The sequence below is a fragment of the Crocuta crocuta genome, unplaced genomic scaffold (assembly GCF_008692635.1).
Source record: "Crocuta crocuta isolate KB4526 unplaced genomic scaffold, BGI_CrCroc_1.0 scaffold41, whole genome shotgun sequence".
Classification (NCBI taxonomy): Eukaryota; Metazoa; Chordata; class Mammalia; order Carnivora; family Hyaenidae; genus Crocuta; species Crocuta crocuta.
In genome coordinates, this window is record NW_027529428.1 from 11,587,886 (window position 1) to 11,608,121 (window position 20,236).

The 20,236-nt window shown below is 45.1% G+C and overlaps 1 protein-coding gene across 4 annotated transcripts in view; it reads right to left on the reverse strand.

Moving 5' to 3' along the window:
- Positions 1 to 20,236, reverse strand: part of PIP5K1B (phosphatidylinositol-4-phosphate 5-kinase type 1 beta) — a 307,134-nt gene that overhangs the window by 202,873 nt on the left and 84,025 nt on the right. Inside the window, exon 2 of one of the 4 annotated variants that reach the window (XM_077759416.1) lies at positions 19,948 to 20,011. The exons of 2 other annotated variants lie outside the window; for them this stretch is intronic. The gene's annotated coding sequence lies outside the window, so the exon portion shown is untranslated. Of the gene's footprint in view, positions 1 to 19,947; positions 20,208 to 20,236 lie in introns of those variants that run through there. One more of the 4 variants, XM_077759418.1, reaches the window with a different exon arrangement.

Sequence of the window (20,236 nt, forward strand, 5' to 3'; positions counted from 1 at the left end):
CACCACTTGTCATTTGCTCTTTTGCCCACGGACGGCAGCCCCGAGAGAAAGCGGGAGCACGGATTCCCTATTTCCTGGTTTCCCCTAACTCTCCAAACCCACCTCTCCCTCTTAACTAGCCATGCTCCTTGGGGTCTTCTGTATTCTTTTCTTCTCACTCTTGAATAACGTCTTCCGTTACCAATGGCCTCAAATATAACCTCCTTGTGATGAGTCCCAAGTAACTCTGGATCTCAGATCTCTTTCTTGAGCCCCAGATCTCTATTTTCCGTTGCTTGCAGGATCCCTACAGGGTCGTACAGGCTCTACAAATCCTAGATGCTCCGACTCCAATTTCTCACGTTCTGCACCACTCACAGAATGCTACCGTCTTCCACCGGGACGTCCAAGCCCCAAATCAAGTCGGCTATGCCAACTCCTCTCTAGAACCCCCCTGCCCCGTCCAGCCCAGCCTATCAGTCTCTCCCATCAATCTCCTTAATGGCCTTTGATTCTGACCCTATGTGGCATTTTCCCTGCTACCATCTTAATTGAGACGTCCTCCTTTCTTGCACAGATCACTGCCTCAGCCTCATTAGTCGGCCTCGCCGGGGCACAATATTGCTCAAGGGACTTTTCCAGGATGCAAATTTGCCCAAGCCACGTTCCTTCTTTAAACTCCAGCAGAGGGTTTCCTGGCCCCCCGGGGCTGAACTCAAAGTCTTTGGCACAGCACTGGACCTCTCCTGACCGCGTCTCTAACTCCTCTCTCCCCACTGCTAGGCCCCCCACAGACGCAGCCATGTGGGTGACTTCCCGTCGCCTTCCTGCTGTCTGCATTCACTGCGGTGCCTGCCCCTCCCCCCAGCCAGGTGCTCCTTATCCACCAGATGTGGTTGAGGTACCACTTCCTTCCGCAAGCGCACCCTTAGCCCTCCCAAATCAGGGTTCACCGCCTCTCCTCTGGGCTCCCAGGATGCCCTGGGCCTGCCGCTACTCTCTCACTGACTGACCGTATCGCCATCACCAGTTTAACGTTCTTTTTGTTTCTGCTACACTATCACCCCTGATAGAGGCAATGACCTCCGCATATTTGTGGGTAACGCACAAAACCAAGCACGGAGCCTGGCACCCGGACAGACTTAGAAGTTGAAAGCCGGAGGAATGTATCCGGGAGTCTGTCCACTGCACTTCTTAGATACGCCCCCTGAAGGGCACAGAAGATGTCTAATCATCAGGGCTTGCGCGTTAAGTCAATGCTTAATACGTGTTTTCTTCTCATCCCTTCCAGCACTGGATGACACATCGATGTTCAGTTTACAGAGTGATAAAATGAGATGAAAAGCAAGGATAGTGATCAGTCTGGGACCCCAGAGACTGCCAGGAGGTCTCTTTCCTTCCTCTGTTCTCCTGCTGTTTTAGGTCCATTTTATCCAAGATAATCTCAGTTGCTTTGCATGGAGTCTTCTGGAATAATTTGAAAAATCTGATCCTGAGTACAACCCACACCCTGACTGGGGCACCTGGGTGGTTCAGTCAGTTCAGCTTCCGACGCCTGGTTTTAGCTCCAGTCATGACCTCTCAGTTTGTGTGTTCGAGTCCCGCCTGGGGCTCTGTGCTAACAGTGTGGGGCCTGCTTCGGAGTCGCTCTCGCTCTCTCTCTCTCTGCCCCTCCCCCACTCATGCTGTCTCCTCATATTGTTTCTTTCAAAATAAAGAAATAAACTTAAAAAGCACAACAACAACTCGCATCTTCACAGAAATATCAGGTGACCCACAGAATCATGAAGAAAACAGAAGTGGCCAGCATTCGCACCACCTGGAGATGCCCTTCGTTCATCTACTGGAGTCTCTTCTGATCTGTTTTTTGCGATGCCCACGTGCTTTTTTGCTCTCCACCCCCTCGCTGCTGCTAGAATGGCACAAGGGGCCGAAACGGGCCATAATACACGGATGCAAGTATCATTCACGCCATCAGAATTCAACACGGCATCGGACACGAGAAAACCCAAGGACACGGTGGACTAGCTTCCCTGAACAGGAGAGACATCAAACCGAGACCTGGCTTCTCCTGAGCAAGCTGTTCTTCACCCGCCGACCTTACCTGGGGGTGTCTAGGCACTGGGGTCTGCAAACTACCCTTACCTTTAAGGGAAGACCAAGTTCATGGCTTTGGCTTATCTGTCCACTCTGGCAAAAACCTTCTCGTCAAGTGGTGCATTTGGTTCCACTTGTTATTCAACCATTTTAATCCCGATCACTTTGAAAGGAGGGGGAGAGGGGCGCCTGGGTGGCTCAGTCGGTTAAGCGTCTGCTTCGGCTCAGGTCATGATCTCACGGTTCGTGGGTTCGAGCCCCGCGTCGGGCTCTGTGCTGACAGGTAGCTCAGAGCCTGGAGCCTGTTTCAGATTCTGTGTCTCTTTCTCTCTCTGACCCTCCCCGGCTCACACTGTCTTTCTCTCTCTCTCGGAAATAAATAAAACATTTTTAAAAATTAAAAAAAAATGTCCGTACTACCCAAAGCAATCTCCAAGTTCAGTGCAATACCTATAAAAACACCAACATGGGGCGCCTGGGTGGCTCAGTCGGTTAAGCATCTGCTTCAGCTCAGGTCATGATCTCACGGTTCGTGGGTTCAAGCCCTGCTCCGGGCTCTGTGCTGACAGTTCGCTTAGAGGCTGGAGCCTTTCTTCGGATTCTGCGTCTCCCTCTCTCTCTGACCCTCCCCTGCTCATGCTGTCTCTACCTCTCTCTCAAAAATAAAAAAAAAAAAAAAAAGAAAGAAAAGAAAGAAAGAAAGAAAGGAGGGGGAGAAACATCCCAGGTCTTCAGCTTTAGCATATTTGCAATCTCAGACACCGGGCAGGCTGCCACAAGGCTCGCCACGGCGCTCACGTCTCAGCACCAAACACACCATCTTTTCTCAGCATCAAGGAACGGGCTGACCCTTAGGTTGAGGCCAACTCAAAGACGCCCAGGAAGGAGGGAGCAGTGTTGTGATTAGGAGCAACTCAGCAGGAGAAATGTGTGCCCTTTCTGTAGCGTCAATGCTGCCAAGGAGCCCTGCAATTCCAGGTCCCCCTTGCACACCTCTACCCGGGGTTGTCATCAAAATGCACAGGGCTATGTCTCGGCTCAAGGAAGCACGTGGCCTCCCGCCCTCCCACCTCTGAGCACAAGGTCGATTCACCTTATGGGAAGGCGGATGGAGGGACTGGGCACAAAGGGATAGCTGAGCATCCCTCTGGCCCCATCTTTCTGGGTGGTGGCAGCAGGTGCCAAGTAAGAGAGGCTCGTGAGCACTGGGGATGGGCAGGGACACCTGCGACTTTGATCCGCAGCTTCCGGTTTGGGACCTGGTTGGGGGAGGGGGAAGGGGACACAGGCCCAGAGACCAGCACTCAAAACCTCCCGGCTCGGCACGTGGAATGTTTACAGCTTAAGCATCTCAAGAACTTACCAGTCACGGAGATCGTGGGGATACCTGCACTTTCTGCCCCGCCAGGACCCCGGAAAGCTTCGAATGCCTTCGTTTGAATGACACACACACACAAAGCACCCCTTGGGACCTCGCAAAAACCCAGCTCTCTGTGTTTTCATGAGAAAAAACATCTTCTCTGGGCAGACTCAGCCCCTGCCAAGAAAAAGGACCTCCTGCACCAGCAGGTTCGGGCCTGGGCAGCTGGCGGGGGCTGGAAAGGGGCTTCTGTTCGCTCCTCGGCAGGGAACCTTTGGACAAGCACACGCAGCCGTCCTGCACCCTATACGGCTGCGTCCGCGGACGGCTTGGGGGGCCGGGAGGTGAAGGGCAGGGCAAGCAGTAAGAAGGAGCAGTGGGTCCCGACCGCTCCAGGATGTCCAGGCCGCCCCGATTCATCACGGGGCCAGAGAAGCCCTGGACGACTGGAACGTTCCTTCAGAAACACACCTGTGTGCAGGTTCAGGTCCTGGGGGGAAGCACGGCCTAAAGGTCATACGCCAGCAGTCTAAGGGAAGGCCCACCCTGACACGCGCGGGGCCCGGGCCGAACATGGTCGACCGTGTGCTTCCTCCCCCCACGCCAGCCTGGCCCGAGCACCCGCTGTCCACACGTACCCCATCCCCACCAGCATCTGTTTCCACTTCCTCCAAAGGACCCGATGTGGAAAGGCTGGGCTTTGGACCAGACTGTGGATTTACAATTCCCAGGCTCCTTGGCATTCAGGGCCAGAAAGGGCTCACCCCTGACGCCTGGGCTGCCGCCCGGGCTTCCCCACGGCAGTCCTGTCCCCCGTCTCAAAGGGACCTGCATGCATGTGGGGGACAAAACTAGAGGATGCTGCCCATCCTTCAGACTCAAGGGTATAGTCACCAGGGCCACGGCTCCCCCTCAGGCAGAGGGTTCTGGGAAAGAGGCCCTCAAAGGAGGCTCAGTGTCATAAGTATGGAGAATTCTGGAAGGTGGGGGCCTGGTTCCACGGAGCACGGCATGGGGAAGAATACGCGGACCTCCGCCAGGCACGGCCCCTTGGCTTCTCAGTCGTGCTGCCCCGCGGAGAAGGGGTGCAGTCAGAGAAGGGCCGGAGGGAGGCCCTTTCAAGGACCAGACCTAGGTTAGGCGTTCCAGGGAAGGGCCCCCCTTTGCCTGGGTTCCAGGGCAGTACTGCCTAAGCGACAAAGGTCCAAACAGCAGCTGCCAAACAACGTAGTCTGTACTTGCACAGGGTGGACCCAGCTTGCTCAGAGCAGCAGACGGAAGGGGCATGGAGCCTGGACTCCGGAAGGGCCTCTCTGATGAGGTGGTGCCTACCTAAGCTGTGCTATAACTAAGGACTCGCACACAGCAAGGTAGAAAAAGCTGGAATCAGCGTTTCCGGGATACAGGGGCAGCATTTGCAAAGGCACGGAGGGGAGACAACACGGTGCCTTCTGGAAATTACCAGTTATGTGTCGCCATGCCTATATAGGGATACTGGCATGGTTCCAGAAGGTTCTGCCAGAAGGCCTTGCATGCCATGCCAAGGCATTTGGAATAACAGAAGAGCCACCAACAAGGACTTCCTTCATTTTCACAACGGGCACATGCCCTAAATTGAGTCACCAATGAACAGAGGGTGTGTGCTACAGATAAGAGTTTTAGTATTACCAATTATACACCAAATACTTCTTTAAAATCTATTAAAGCCAACATACTGATGAGGAGTGTGGTCATCTCAAACATAAGATGGGAGCCCAGACCTCTCCTTAGCTTTGGATGTAGAGATCCAACCGACAGCTCCCTAGAGGGTGGGGGGGCTCTCATAAGCATGTTAGACACAACTTGTCTCAAACAGAACTCAAACGTTCTACTCTTGCCCCTTCTGACCGCCCCATCTCGTTTGACAGCCCCTTTTCCCCCGAGTCCGTAAACTAGGAGCCTCCTGGGATTCTTTCCTGCCCTCCTCCCCTGCCTTCCTCCACGTCATGCTGATTTCTCAGAACCATCTCTCGCCTCCATCCTCACTGCTATCCTTCAGCCCCGGTACCAGCATCATTCACCGAGGCTAATGCAGCAGACTTCTCCTGGTCTCCCCGCCTCCCGTGCCGCAAGGCCAGAATGATCACACGAGAAAACCCATTCAGATCAGTCCCTTCTCGAAACCCCTTTAATGCTTTTCCCGTTGCGTTCAGAATAAAGTCCAAACTCCTCACCTGGGCCTCGAAGACCCTGTAAGAGCTTCTGCCTACCTTGCTTTTCAACCTCCCCTCAAGCTCTCCTTCCCTTGAGCCTTTACATTTTATTTTTTTTATTTTTTATTTTTTTTATTTCTAGGAGAGAGAGAGAGAGAGAGCGAGCGTGAGCAGGGGAGGGTCAGAGAGAGAGGGAGTCACAGACTGAAACAGGCTCCAGGCTCTGAGCTGGCAGTCAGCACAGAGCCCGACGCGGGGCTCGAACCCACGAACCGCGAGATCATGACCTGAGCCAAAGTCGGACGCTTAACCGACTAAGCCACCCAGGTGCCCCCCCCTTGAGCCTTTAAACAGCTGCTTCTCCTCCATGCAAATTCTCAGCCCCTGGTGTATTTCCTTCCCAGCCTTTATTGTCATTGGCATGTAAATGATTTCATTCTCTGTATCTGTGTCTCTGTCTCTTTCTGGGGGGTTTGGGGACAGGATGTCTATTTCCCCTCACAGTAATATAAACTCAGTGAAGCCAGGGGATTAATGCGTCTGTTAGAAACTAGAGATAAAACTGCTACCCAAAGCTCGGGGTCTGGCTCCTAGTAGGTGCTCAAGAAATATCTACCTAGTGAACAACCTTTCAACCATATTAGAAATTCACCCTGTTTATCACTCTCCAAACTTTTGTTAATTAAGCTTCTTTAACTTAAAAAAAGAATCCTTGCTGGGGCACCTGGGTAGCTCACTTGGTTAACTGTCCACTCCTGATTTCAGCTCTGGTCATGATCTCACCAGTAGGGCTCCATGCTGAGTGTGGAACCTGCTTAAGATATTCTCTCTCTCTCTCTCTCTGTGCTCCTCCCCTGCTGTGCACATACTCTCTCCTTCATTCTCAAAATTAATTAATTAATTAATTAACAAGTGAATGCTAAGAAAATTTTTAAAAACCTGGGATTATAAAACAGGCTCAAAATTAATAAATGGGTTATTATACTTGGAGGAAGCTTAATTCAAATCTGGACTCCAAAAGATAATTTTCTTCAAGTATTCCCATTTGGCTGGTATGTGGCACTCCATGGAGAATTTTAGAAAAATGATCACGAATGCCAATTCGTTTATTAAAAAAGTAAAAAAAGTAACATAATAGGGCTACATGCCTTCTTTAATGTGGAAAATATTTAAATAAGATCATTATGGCTCTCTTACAACGTATCTGTTTAGTCTAAACCTCTGGTTCATTTCCACTATAAATCTACTTTGTTTCAAATATCAGAATGTAGAGCCCAGGAGGCTCTTCCAATGCAGAGACCAACAGATGTGCACAGTAATCCTTACTGTGTTTCAGAGTATTACTAACAGCAGGAAAAATTTAGTGAATAATTTCAACTACATATTCTTTGTCTAGTCTATCCTTCTATCCCCACGAATCAGCAGCCATAATTCTAACCTATTAAATCCAAGGTAGGAAAAAAAAAAAAAAAAAGCATGTCACTGAGACAGGAAGTAGTTACAAGAACACCTTATCAAGGCATGATCAATTCATTTCCTTTTTTAGGATCACATGATTTAACAATTTTATAAAAAGGAATAAACAATCAGGTTTTTCTTAAACCAGACTCAGAAATAAGAAAACATTAAATTAGTACAGAAAAATTTAAAACTCAAGAATTGTTTAAAAATTTTTAAATATTTATTTTTGAAGGAGACCGACTCTACAGAGTGTGAGCAGAGGAGGAGCAGAGGGAGAGGGAGACACAGAACCCAAGCAGGCTCCAGGCTCCGAGCTGTCAGCACAGAGCCCGACGTGGGACTGGAACTCACAAAGGGTGAGATCATGACCTGAGCTGGAGTCAGATGCTTAATTGACTGAGCCACCCACCTGACCCAAGAATTAATTGTTTTAAATGAGGATTCCAACTCTGTTTGCTGGCAATTCCTAGAATATACTCTGTCTTTTACACAGCTGGATAACACTTCTGACATTCCCCTTATTGCCTGTTACACCCATTCACTTATCAACCTGCTAAAATACAGAGTTGCTTCCTTTACAAACACCTTTGTCACTCCCTTCTTCTGGATCCCTGCACCATCTTGGAAATACGTCTATTACATATTGCAACAAAGTACTGGCACTGTTTGGTGTTTATTTGTAAGTGTGTGAACCCTACCAAGAGCAGCTTAAGGATTTGCTCATCCCTCTTCATAATACCAGCCTCTAACACAGCCTCTACCTACATTGTAGGTATTCATCAGACATTTAGTGTGAAATGAATGTTTAAGTCATCTCTACCACACCTTCTCCAAAGACCTCTAAGTTTGGTGACCATATTTTATAACCCTAATACTTACAAATATAACCTCATAAAGGAATTTTGTCATCTCTAGGAGCACGAAACAGAACTGTGCTAGTTTCAAGGTCAAGATTTCTGACACGTTTCAATAGGCAGCTGGAGGTAATATCCAGTATCCTGTATAACGTGGAAAATGGGGCTAATGTTGCCAGAACTATGAAAGATGGAAAAAGTAGTGACCTTAAGTCTGTGGAGGCAGACGTCTATCTTACACTGGCCCCTTCCTTCACCAGCCACCACCCATTCCCCATGTTTGTTTCAGCCTTTCTTCCGTTGAAATGACAAAACAGTAAGAACCTACCTACTGGTGACCTTACTAACCCTGAATTACAGATCATTCTAGTGTCGGAGATAAAAAGCAACATTTTGCAGATGGCACAGTCCTAACTCTCTAGTTTGGATCAAATGAGAAAAAGGCTGCTGTCGACTCATGGAAAAAAAATCTGAAACACTTATTATTTTCAGAGAACTACACTTTTTTTTTCCCCCAGTCACCCACAGATACTCCAAACATGACTGTTAAATAAATCATTCAAAAGTGACTTGGAAAAGAAGGTTTCTAGAGTGGACAAAACTTAATTGAAATGAACATGTCAGCTAATTTACGTGGGCATGTCCAAGAAAATGCTAGGGTCTTTAAATTTCAAGAGCTGTTCAGACGTACATCAAAACACTATAATTGAGAGAAAACTGGAAACATTCTAAAGCGCCAAGAATCGTTGGTTAACGATAACATGCTACAACCACAGAGGATAAAATGATGCCAAAGTATATTTAAAATATTAACTATACATGAGAAATAGCAGTTTATGGAGCTGACTATACAGTATGATGCCATTTGGGGGTGAAAATTACATATGCATTTTCAATCACAGAAAAAGCCAACAAGTATACTTTCTTTTGCTTGCTGGAATTTTCTAAAGTTTCTAAAATGAACCTGTATTGCTTTATCATTAGAAAGTAAGTGTGTGTGTGTGTGTGTGTGTGTGTGTGTGTGTGTATTTTAGCCTATTTNTTTGGATACTTCTCTTTAATCTTTTCTCACAGTATTAAAATACATGGCTTACAAAGCTTTACTTAAAAGTAAAAGTCATCTAAGCTCTTTGTCTAATTATACAGAATTTCAGAGACTGTGTCTAAGTTAAAGCACATTTCTGTATTCTAGGCTGTGAAATGTCAAAAAGGAAGAAACTCAGCAATTTCCATGAGTGTTCGGGAAACTAAAAGGAAAGCTTATTGACTTGATATACCATAAAATTTGAAACATCACTTCCGTAGACTATGCACTTTGAGGATGTTAGTCTAGATTTCCTAAAGCCTAAAGCACTCACTGGTGTGCAACGATGAAATACGCTATGACATGCATATCACAGGTTTCCATGAGTGCACATCCCCGATTTCCCAAGCCCCAAAGACGACCAACAGTAAACGCTTACTGAGTTCTTTCTATGGATAAGCATTGGTATGAGCAAAGATACGTAAGCCAGTGTCCCTTTCTTCCAGGAAATCTGCCATAAAGATAGGGGGTTATTTCCTATATTATACCTATTCTTTAGGTTTCCACTATTCAAGTTACTGGTTTCCAGGTAAATAGTTTTAAATGCCTTATAATGCCTCTAATCTTTACTACTTTGGAGGGAGGAGCTATTCCCATTTAACAGGCGAGAAGACCTAGACACACAAAGATTAAATCATTTGCCTAAAATCACAAAGCTAGGAAGTGGGAAAGCCAGGTCCAGAATGCAGTTCCACCAGTCTGCAGAGACTGTGCTGTTTAACCACTACGTTCTACACCCCCACCCCCACCCCCAAACACAGGTTGTAACAACAAAGTAACAGCCACAAGCAGTAGGCAGTACAGTGACTCTGCGGAAACCCACACTACCTAGAGCTCGAAGAAGTAGAGATGGCTCCCTGGAATGAGCAGTACTTGATCGGAGTCCCCAAAGACAGGAAGGCAGCATCAGGAGAGAGTGGCCCCCAGAGTAGGCATTGTTCCGTCCTGGGTACAAATATGGCTTGGAGGTCCCTGAGTCCTCTTCTACAAACGATCGGGACACGCGGCCCAACCCGCAAGAATGAATTTGACAATATTTTATAATTAGAACGAAATCTGAGCAATTCAATGCGAGGAAGGCATGGTCTCTTCCTTATCATTACTGGTGCTCTCCTCTCCCACCTTTCGGCAAGAATTTTGAAAAGGAGTAAGGAAAAAAAAAATCAGTCCCTGAATTAAACCTAAGAGGACAATGAACTACTTAAAAAAAAAAAACAAAAAACCCCTCACAGCACTCACTGAAGAGGAAAATGTCTCTGGGTTAAGAAACTGGGCCAAACTTACAGAAGTAATTGTGTCACGGGTGTGGAGCTCAATTTCAATTTATAAGTGGAAAAAAAGCCATCAAAAATAGATGACAGGGGAATAAGAATGAAATCTGATGAATTCATGAAGGAAGCGAATCAGGAAGCCTTGACTTTTACAGTTTATTCATGCTTGGAATCAAAACATTTATAGATTTTCCCCCCTCACATAATGCACAACAAACAAACAAGTCAAGAAAACACAATAATGCACAACAAACAAACAAGCAAGTCAAGAAAAATTTATCTGGCCTTGTTTTTTCCCCCAGACTATTATCATATATAGGGAAAGACATTTCTTGGGAAATGCTTAAAAACAACTGGTCACTAAGAAAGAGAGGAGGATGACCTGTGCTTTGGCTCCTCTTTATCCTCAAGGATCTGAAAGGACCCCATGTCTTTCTTCAGCCATGTGGCTGACTCCAGTTTGGCTCCTGCAACTCTATGGGATTTCCATCCCACCACTCTGAGGCAAGGGCTCCTACGGAGAGCGCCTGTAATGTACCTGTAATGTACCTGTAATGTTACCAAATCAGCGCTCAGCGATCAGTCTTCCTCTTACTTGTCAGATCAGCTGCAATGGACACACCAGATCACTCCATCGTCTTTCACACATTGTCTTCACCCGAGTTTCTAGGACACCATATTGTCTGGGTTTTCCTACCTTCTTGGTTGCTCCTCCTCATTCCTCTTCCTGGCCCCTCAACATTACCGAGTGCCCCAACATTCAGTTCTCTCCCTTCTATTCTTGGCACGCATTCACGTGACTGACCCTGGCACTGGTGGTAGAGTGGTGAGCATGGCTCCCTTCCATGTGATGGACTCTTCGGGGTCTCAAGCGTGCTCTTGATTTTAAATGCCATCCACAGGCAGATGACTCCCAAGTGTGTATTTCCAGCCCAGCTCCCTCTCGTGAACTGCAGACTCAGATACCTAATGGCTCACCTGACAGCTCCACTTGAGTGTCTAGTAAGGATCATTTGCTTAACATCCAAAACAGAGATGCTTATGCCCCCCCTCACCCCCCCGCCTCCATGAACCCAGCCAAAAAAGAAAAAAATCTGACTGCGCTCATAGATTCCCACATCTCACACGATGGCAGCTCCATTCTCCCAGTTCCTCAGGCCCCAGACCCAGAAAATTATCATTTTCTCTCTGTCAGGGCCATCTTAAATCTGTTGGCTCTACCTTCAAAATACAGAGTTTAACCACATCTCCCCACCTCCACTGCTACCACCTTCAACCAGGCCATCACTATCTCTTACTGGATGGCCAGAAAGCCTCCTGACTGGTACCCCTGCTTCTACGCCTGCCTCTCAAAGTCAACACAGCAAGAGTGGCCCTTTTAAAACTAAGGAGTCATCATGTCACTTATACGTGCTAAGGTCCACAATGGCTCTCCATCTCTCAAAACCAAAGCCAATGTTCTTCCATGGTGCATGAGACCTTATGCCATCTACATGTGCAACAATCCCTCCTCCTGCCCACCTCTCTAAGCCCCTGAGGATATTTCCCTTCAATAACTCTGCTCCAGCCGCCCCAACCTCCTGACTGCCCCTCACTCTATGTATTATGTATTCCCCTTCCCTTTATCTTGTTAGAATGTAAAAAGAATGTGTGCTCTACATGGGCGTGCATCTCAGTCTCATCCACTGATGTATTCTAAGAGATTAGCCAGTGTGAAGCACGTAATAGATGCTCAACTCAAAATTACTCAAAAAGTCAATTGCTAGTCTCTTAGCAAACTATAAAAAGTTCAGCCACATGACTGGATTCCTTTCTTTTAAAAATAGTCTGTGCCATTTGTGCATCCATTTATCCATCCATTAATCATCTGTTCAATGTAAGCTTCGGCAACTATAATGTGCTATTCACGGGTAGTAAGGACAGAAATCAAAGGCTGAGGTTTTGTCTACGCACATGGCAGAGAGATAAGAAACCAGTCAAATACAAAGCAACCTGTTAATGGACTTTATAGAAGGAAACACCGGGTAGAACAGGATCAGAGAAGAAAGCCATCTAACTGACCAGGGCTGGAGGGGCAGGGGCCATCAGGAAAAGCTTTCCAGAACAGGTACCTCTTGGCCTAAGTTTTGGAGTTAATGAAAGAAGGTTGGCAGAGACCACAGAAGAAGGGAGAAAGAGCCATTTTCAGCAGAGGACACAGCTTCCCGCAACACAGGCAGAATACGGGAGCACTAAGCCCTGGGGAACCTTAGGCAGCTCAGTGTAGCTAAGGGTCCTGGAATTCGGGGGGCATGTGGAGGTGGCGAGGTCTTCTTTCACTCACGCTGCCTAATGTGATTTAATTCTGTAGATGGAGGGTAGCATTTCATGTGGCATTTCAGAAATACCTGGGAGTAAGTAGTGTGGTAAAATGGGGCCCTGAGGAAGACTTTGTAGATGGGTATAGAATTTTAATTCAGAGTTAGAAACCTAGTATAAATTGGCATGGTAAAGAGCTGTAAGAACTTTAATTCTTGACTCAAAGAAACCGGACAAGAATCATTATTATCATTAGAATTTCCTATTCTTTTTCAGAAGAATCAAAAGAAGAGAACATTCAAGAAAGATGCTCGAAAAATTTCATAAACCCCATCCTGATTGAACTCCAAATCCCCAAAGGAGTGGAGCACAGGGCCAGCAAAGTCCACGAAGAAAACCACAGTGAATGTCACTCTTCAGTCAACAAGGAGCTCCCAACGGCCCAAGGCAGGACTCACATGCCAAAAGAAATACCCCACCTCTCCATCATCTTCTACTTGCATTCCCTCCCGAACATCCCATATTTTCCCTTTCAGAGGATGCCAACACTCAACAGCCACTTGGCATTCTAGACTTCCCATAATCCCTTTGGCACTGCAACAGTAAAACTGTTCTTTCTCCTTAAAGCAAGGGGGAGGGATTGCCTGAATCACAGGAACGGTTACCTCAACCAACCACTCTCCTTTCGAAGGGCACAAAAGATCTTTCTCAATTGTCTTCTTTCACAACATGCCTCGCTGGCCAAGCCCGAGATGTTAGTTTGGCCTGGAAGACCACTGCAGGCAACTGGAAAAAACCAGAGCATCCCTGGCATTGGTACAGAACTGAACTTTCGCAGGTCAATAAAAGCAATTAGGTTCTCTCTGTTTTCTAGTTTCAGTCACAGAGCCTTAGATTTTTTTTTGTTCATGAGTGAGTTTCACACCTCATAAAACAGAAAAAGATCTCAGGCAGAAAGAGATCCTAGTATAAGAAGTTTACCTACTTCTCTTGAAGGGTAGCGCTTGGTAACAGGAGGGGGAATGAGAGGAAATCTACAACGGGAAGTTAGCTACATATGGCTCCAAGCAGATGATCAAGGATCATAAAGTAGGTCAGGCGTGTGTGCGTCCATACGTGTGAACGGGCGCATGTGTGTGTGCATTAGGTTGGACGTACACAAAACTTGAGTATATGGCGTTACCTGTCTCAACTCTCTGTTATACAATTATCTTCACAAACAAGCTGTCGGACTAAAAGTTACTTCTGAAGTGATTTTTAAAGATCTGTTGAACTTCTAAAATGGTAAGTAACCCCTTGGAACAAACTGTGCCTTTCGATGGTTTGTTTCAAAACGTTTAGCGGCGCCTGGGGGGCTCAGTTGGTTGGGCGTCCGACTTCGGTTCAGGTCATGATCTCGCGGTTTGTGAGTTGGAGCCCCTGCGCCAGGCTTTGTGCTGACAGCTCGGAGCCTGGAGCCTGCTTCAGATTCTGTGTCTACCTCTCTCTCTGCCCCTCCTCCACTCAGGCTCTGTCTCTGTCTCTCTCTCTCTCAAAAATAAACATTAAAAAAAAATCAAAGTTTCTAATTTAGGGACATGACACCGTGAAACAGGAAGTCTAAGCACAAATTCTAAAATGTATTGAAAGGGAAGTTTTCCTTTTGGGGTCCTTTCATTTAGCTGGGATTTTCTAGGAGGCAAAGTTAAGAAAAACAATAAAGTTTCTCAGAGATTGCTCAATTGTTCTGAATTTAAATCTGCCCTCTGGGGAGAGTTCTTGTAGAGAAAGCCGGCAAGCTTGCTATTAGGCAATAAAAGGTTTTGGATCCTTCTTTAAATCCTGCTGTTACTTTTCCTCTAAAAAAAGGTACATTTCCCCCCATTCAGTAGGTTGCCTTGTCATTTTGTTGACAGTTTCTTTCCCTGTGCAACAGCTTTTTATTTCGGTGTGGTCCTGATAGTTTATTTCTGCTTTTGTTTCCCTTGACTGAGGACACACAGAAAAACGTTCCTACGGCCCTCCGATGTCTAGGACCACTGCCTGTGGTGCCTTCTAGGAGTTTTACGGTTTGCAAGCGATCGATCTGATAAGGGGTCAATATTCAAAATACATAAAGAACTTATACAACTCAATGCCAAAATAACCTATAATCTGATTTAAAAATGGGCAGAGGATAGACCTTTTCCCAAAGCCGACACAGTCATGGCCAACAGACACATAAAAAGATGCTCAACATCACTAATTTATCAGAGAAAAGTAAACCCAAAACCATGATGAGGTATCACCTCAACAGAACGGCGACACTCGAAAAGACGAGAAACAGCGGTGGTGAGGACGTGGAGAAGAAGGGAGCCCAGTGCGCTGTGGCTGGGAAGGCAAACTGGGGCGGCCACTGAAGAAAACAGTACAGAGACTCATCAAACATTTAAAGTCAGAATTATAATTCAGTAATTCCACTACTGTGTTTCTACCCCAAGAAAACAAAAACACTAATTTGAAAGGATGTATGTACCCCTATGTTTATTGCAGCATTATTTCCAAAAGTCAAGACAAGGAAACAACCCCAGTGTCCACGTGGGGACAGAAGCGTGGGTGAGGAAGATGTGGTGTGCACAGTGGAACATCACTCAGCCACACAAATGAATGCGATCTTGCATCTGCAACATGGACCGACCTAGAGGGCATAATACTAAGTGAAGTAAGTCAGAGAAAAGTAACACATGGTTTCACTCATGTATGTTACATAAGAAACAAAACACACAAAGCAGGAAACAAACAAACAAAAAAAACCCCAGATTCTTAAATACAAAGAACAAACTGGTGGTTGCCAGAAAGGAGGTGGGTGGGGGATGGATGAGATAGGGGAAGGGGATTAAGAGCACACTAATCTTGATGAACACTAATGTATAGACTGGCTGAATCATATTGTATACCTGAAACTACTATAGCACTGTATGTTAATTATACTTCCATTTACAAAAGGATAAAATATACATTTTTAACTTACAGGGCCAATTTTGGGGGGGAGAGGGAGGGTCAAATGGTCTTGTTTTTGTTTCCCTAGGAAGATAATCTAAGGACAACCAAAGATACTATATCGCTCAAATATAATACAGCATATATACATATATATGGAGAGAGAAAATGTGTGTGTGTGTGTGTGCGCACGCGCGCGTTAAGAAGATAGTATAAAATATATTTGTGGTTTGGGATTTCTTATTTCAAATAACAAACCAGTTTAAAAATATGCAAGCCATTTCTTTTTATACTAATTTACTTTTACCTATTACTAAAGAAAATAATTCTCAGAGCTTCCTCTAATCTGACAACAATGTCTAAGGCCATCACTTTACATAAACACACCATGTGATTCAACACAGAAGTGACGCACTAGCAAACTGGACAGTGTGCTTTATCTCAAATAAGGAGAAATTCTGTACGTAAGAAAAAGACAAAGAAGACCTAAATTCAAAAGGAACAAAAAAGCAACAGAGGTTTGAGAAAATGTACTTGGTTTTCTCATCTCACGTATGAAACTTACAGAGTAGAGAGCACTGGAAATAGTGTCTCGGGGCTCAATTAAGTGTTCAACAAACATGAGTGCTGATTATTATTAATTATTGTTATAGGCAATGGCCCATGTGATCAGGCCACCTTCCACTTTCCCACTGGGGAAGGCAAGCAATCTTGAAGGGATCACCATCTTGTGAAAATCTTTGCTGTAGAGGATGATAGCCCTGTTTCACAGGGGGAACATGCTGAAAAAAAAGTGCTCAAGATTTCTCAAATCCAGAAGCAAGAGAAGGTAATTACAGAGCATCAGCGTTTCTCATCTGTAAACGAAGGGCTATCACCTAAAAGAGAGAGATAAGGCTTGTTCTGCCTTTTCGAGAGAGACAGCCTTGAACTGAATGGTGAAAGCTACAAAGAGCATGTCGGTTTCAAGAAAGCCTCTCCAACATGGAAAACACTCCGCTCATAAAACCATAGGCTGCCCGTGATAGAGAGCGTTCTGTCACCAGTGTGAACGCAGGGGTTTCGCCAGGCTAGGGCACGCTGCCCTAGCACATCCTCGCTAGTAACAACCAGGACAGCCACACAGCCATGGGGACAGTGGCAGCTGACGCTTCTACAGAAACTGCCAAGCACTGCTCGACTGTGATACGTGGACCCATATAATTCTCACGACTGCCACTGGGCTCCACAGTCCGTGCTCTTAACCACGACTACACGCTGCCTCCCTCCCACATGTAGAAACCTGAGCATGTTTTTTAACCCCTCTGGGCCTCTACTTCCTCTTTTGTAAAACGAGGATAATAGCATTTATCTCAGAAGACGGTGGTGAGGAGTAAATGAAACAGATTTGTTTAGTACCTAGAACACTGCCTGACACGTAGTGAGTACCTCATATACAACTTATATAAGTCATTTTAGCATTTAGGAAAATTTTTTACTTGGATGGCAAGTTAGGGAAGGCATAAAGAACTGGCTTATCTACACTGGGCAATGTGACATTATTATTATCACTTTTTATTAAGTTCAACTCAAGGCTTGCTCATTTAGGATCGATTCTCTAACAAAACAAAATTAGTCTTGAAAAGTACGGGCAAAGCTGAAGCCAGAGTTCTGCAGTAAGGTCCGATTCTCTACGTACTCGGTCATGGCTGACCAGACGGCCTTGAAAACGGGGGCCCTGTCCGTCACCCACTGCGGACTTCTCTTCCCATCCTCAAGGCCCTGGCCGGCAATTCAGCTACACTTTTAGCAGGATCTTTAACTGCTTCATACACTGGACTCAACCTAGATCTGCTTAACCAATTCTCAAACCCAGGTCAATCCAATCCATTTCTTTTGCACCTGCCATCCAACATAAACCTTCCTCTCGACCTTAAGTTACAGCTTTCTGGAATTTCACACAGGCAACATTACATCTTTCCTTTGCTCAAGCTTCTGAATCTACTCCCGCCCACCCATGAATATCCTAGACTACTTGATAATTGAAAAATAGAAGCAATGAGATACAACCCCTTTCTGCTTTTCATATACTTTCTTCCACACCGATAAACTTCTGCAACAGCAAAATCAATTCAACATGTGCTGATGTCTTTGTCTAGCCTTTCTGCTCTCCTTTCTGCTTTCAAAGAGAAAAAAAGTGCCTCCAGACCTCCGTTCTCAGGCCAACTCTTTCTTCTGTTCGCTGATGCTACTCAGGAAATATAATTTACACAGTCTTCCTTGGTTTGTTGTTCTGGCAACTATTTCTGTCTCCCACCTCTCTCGGACCTTCGAACTTTCCTACTCCTCTATAACCATGGCCATAAGAAAAAAAAATTCGTAGTTCTGTTTCCCTAAGCTTGACACGTTCCCCACTTTATTGCCAAACATCTAAGAGTGGTGTCTTGCTGTAGGTACGTGTGACCAGCTGAACTAATAGAATAAATGTGAATCAGTGGAAGGAAACTTGATACAGATTATTCTTGATTGCAATCCATCTTTTTTAAGTGTGCTTAAAGGTTCTGACATCCGGCATCTGCATGTTTGGTGACCATTCATTATTTTTTCCATTTTCATTTATTTTTCACAAAGATAATAAAGGGAAATATACCACAAAAGTTTGTTCTATAGGACTGAACTCTAGCTAAATGTTGATACGTGCTTTGGGACTTCAAGCATCAAGTTTATAGCTTAGCAATCCTAATACCTTAAAAATGTTTCTTGCAGGATAATTCTTACATGAGCTAAGCCCTTACATTGTACAAAGTAGTGACTGAAGTTACGAAGAAAAATATGATAATGTAAATGGCCTACATAAGTTCTCAGAGCCTCATCTGATTTAAAACTTACCACCTATACAAAAAAATAATCTTACAGAAATAAAGGTCTCCCTATACTTTCAGAAAAAAGGATCTGGCTAAACGACCATAAAATAGCAGAGAAGATGATGTATTTAACAAACAGAAAGCATACCAGTGAGAATGGGGTACAGAAAACAAGGGGAGCGAGAGGCAAGGGTCAGATCCCCCAGGGCCTCCTAGGCCAGAATTAACACACTGTGGTACACCATGCACACAAAAGGAAGCAAATGAAAAGCTTTAAGCCAGGAGATGGGAGGATCAGATATGCAATTTTAAAAGGATTACAGTAGTTGCTGTACGGAGAATGAATGGACAGTGAGTGCGACAGGGGCAAGGAGGAATTCGGAGGCTCCTTTGGAAGTCTAAGAGGGAAATGATGGAAGCCTAGGTCAGGGTGGCAGTAGAGAAAAAAAATAAGGTGACAGATTCGGGAAGAGAAAATCCGTAAGGCTTGGTGAAGCCAGGGGGAAGAAAGTAAGAGAGATGCCAATGACATGTTGACTTCCTGAATTTATATACATATATACAAGGAAACGAGGAGTAAAACGTCTTGTACAACATATACTGGATTAACAGAAATTACCTAGGAGAAGGGAAGATGAATTTTACATAGTAAAAGGCAGACTTTCATTTTTTTTTACTACGTAGGTAACTGCAATGCTTAAATATTTTTATAATCAGCAGGTATACATTTCTTTCATAGTTAACATTAACATGCAATAAAAAGGAACAAAGCATTCACGTGGCTGAAAAGGACAGGAATGGCATTTTAAGAAGGAATAATTCATCCAAAGGCACCAACACAGGAAAGTACATGGCATATTTAAAGACTATCGAGTAGTCCAGTGTTTGCAGAGCGAGACGGATGCTTCCTGGGACAGGCTAAGCAGAGCTGTACAGCGGTTTTCCAGGATGACCACTTCATGAAGGACCTTACAGGCCAGGCTACAGAAAGCATTCCCTCAGCTGTGGGGAATGGGGAAGTATGTGAAGTTACCAAGCAGGAAGGTAAAAACAAATCAAGTTGAGAAAGATCACTAGAGGCAGTGTGAAGACTGGGTCAAAAGGGGGGTGAGAAAACGGGTGAAGAGATCACCTTAGGCTGGAACATAAGCTTAGTCAGAGGCAACAGAAAAAGAGAAGTTTAAGATTCATTCCTGGACACAGGTCTTAAGTGATTAAGCTGGATGTGACAGGGAAAAGGGAAAATCAAAAATGCTTCTTAGGGTTTCTAGTTTAGAAACGCCGAGTGATGACACCCATGTAGGTAATTCAAGAAGAGGTTCAATGAGAAGATAATAAATTTTGTTTTGGAGATGCTGAGGTTAAAGAACTTCTGGAAGCAGGTTCAGGCACCTCACAGGAATTTGGATATATAGGTTTGAAAGTGAGGAACAAGGTCAAGACTGAAGCACGTGAACTAATCCCCAGAACAGAGAATTTTAAGCCTATGGACACAATCTTACCCTCGACACAATTTCATGGAATTCTTAAGGCAACTTTCAAACGCTTACCAGGTCCATTTATTCTCATAGTTGTCAAAATTCCACATGATCGTTCAAGTCTCTGTACGCGGTACTGTAAAGAAAGCCGGGGCTTTTTGTCTTGGTCTCTCTTTTATTTTCTCCCCTCCCCTTATGTCTGCCCTTCTTTCTGTCTATCCAGTAAAGGAAGATATAGGAAGTATAATATAAAAACATTTGTTACTAAATGTTTCCATAGCTTGTCTTAGTCGTAAAAGGCAAAGGAAAGAACATTTCAGAATTCTACCTGAAACAAAACCTAAGTCAAGTCATGATTTAC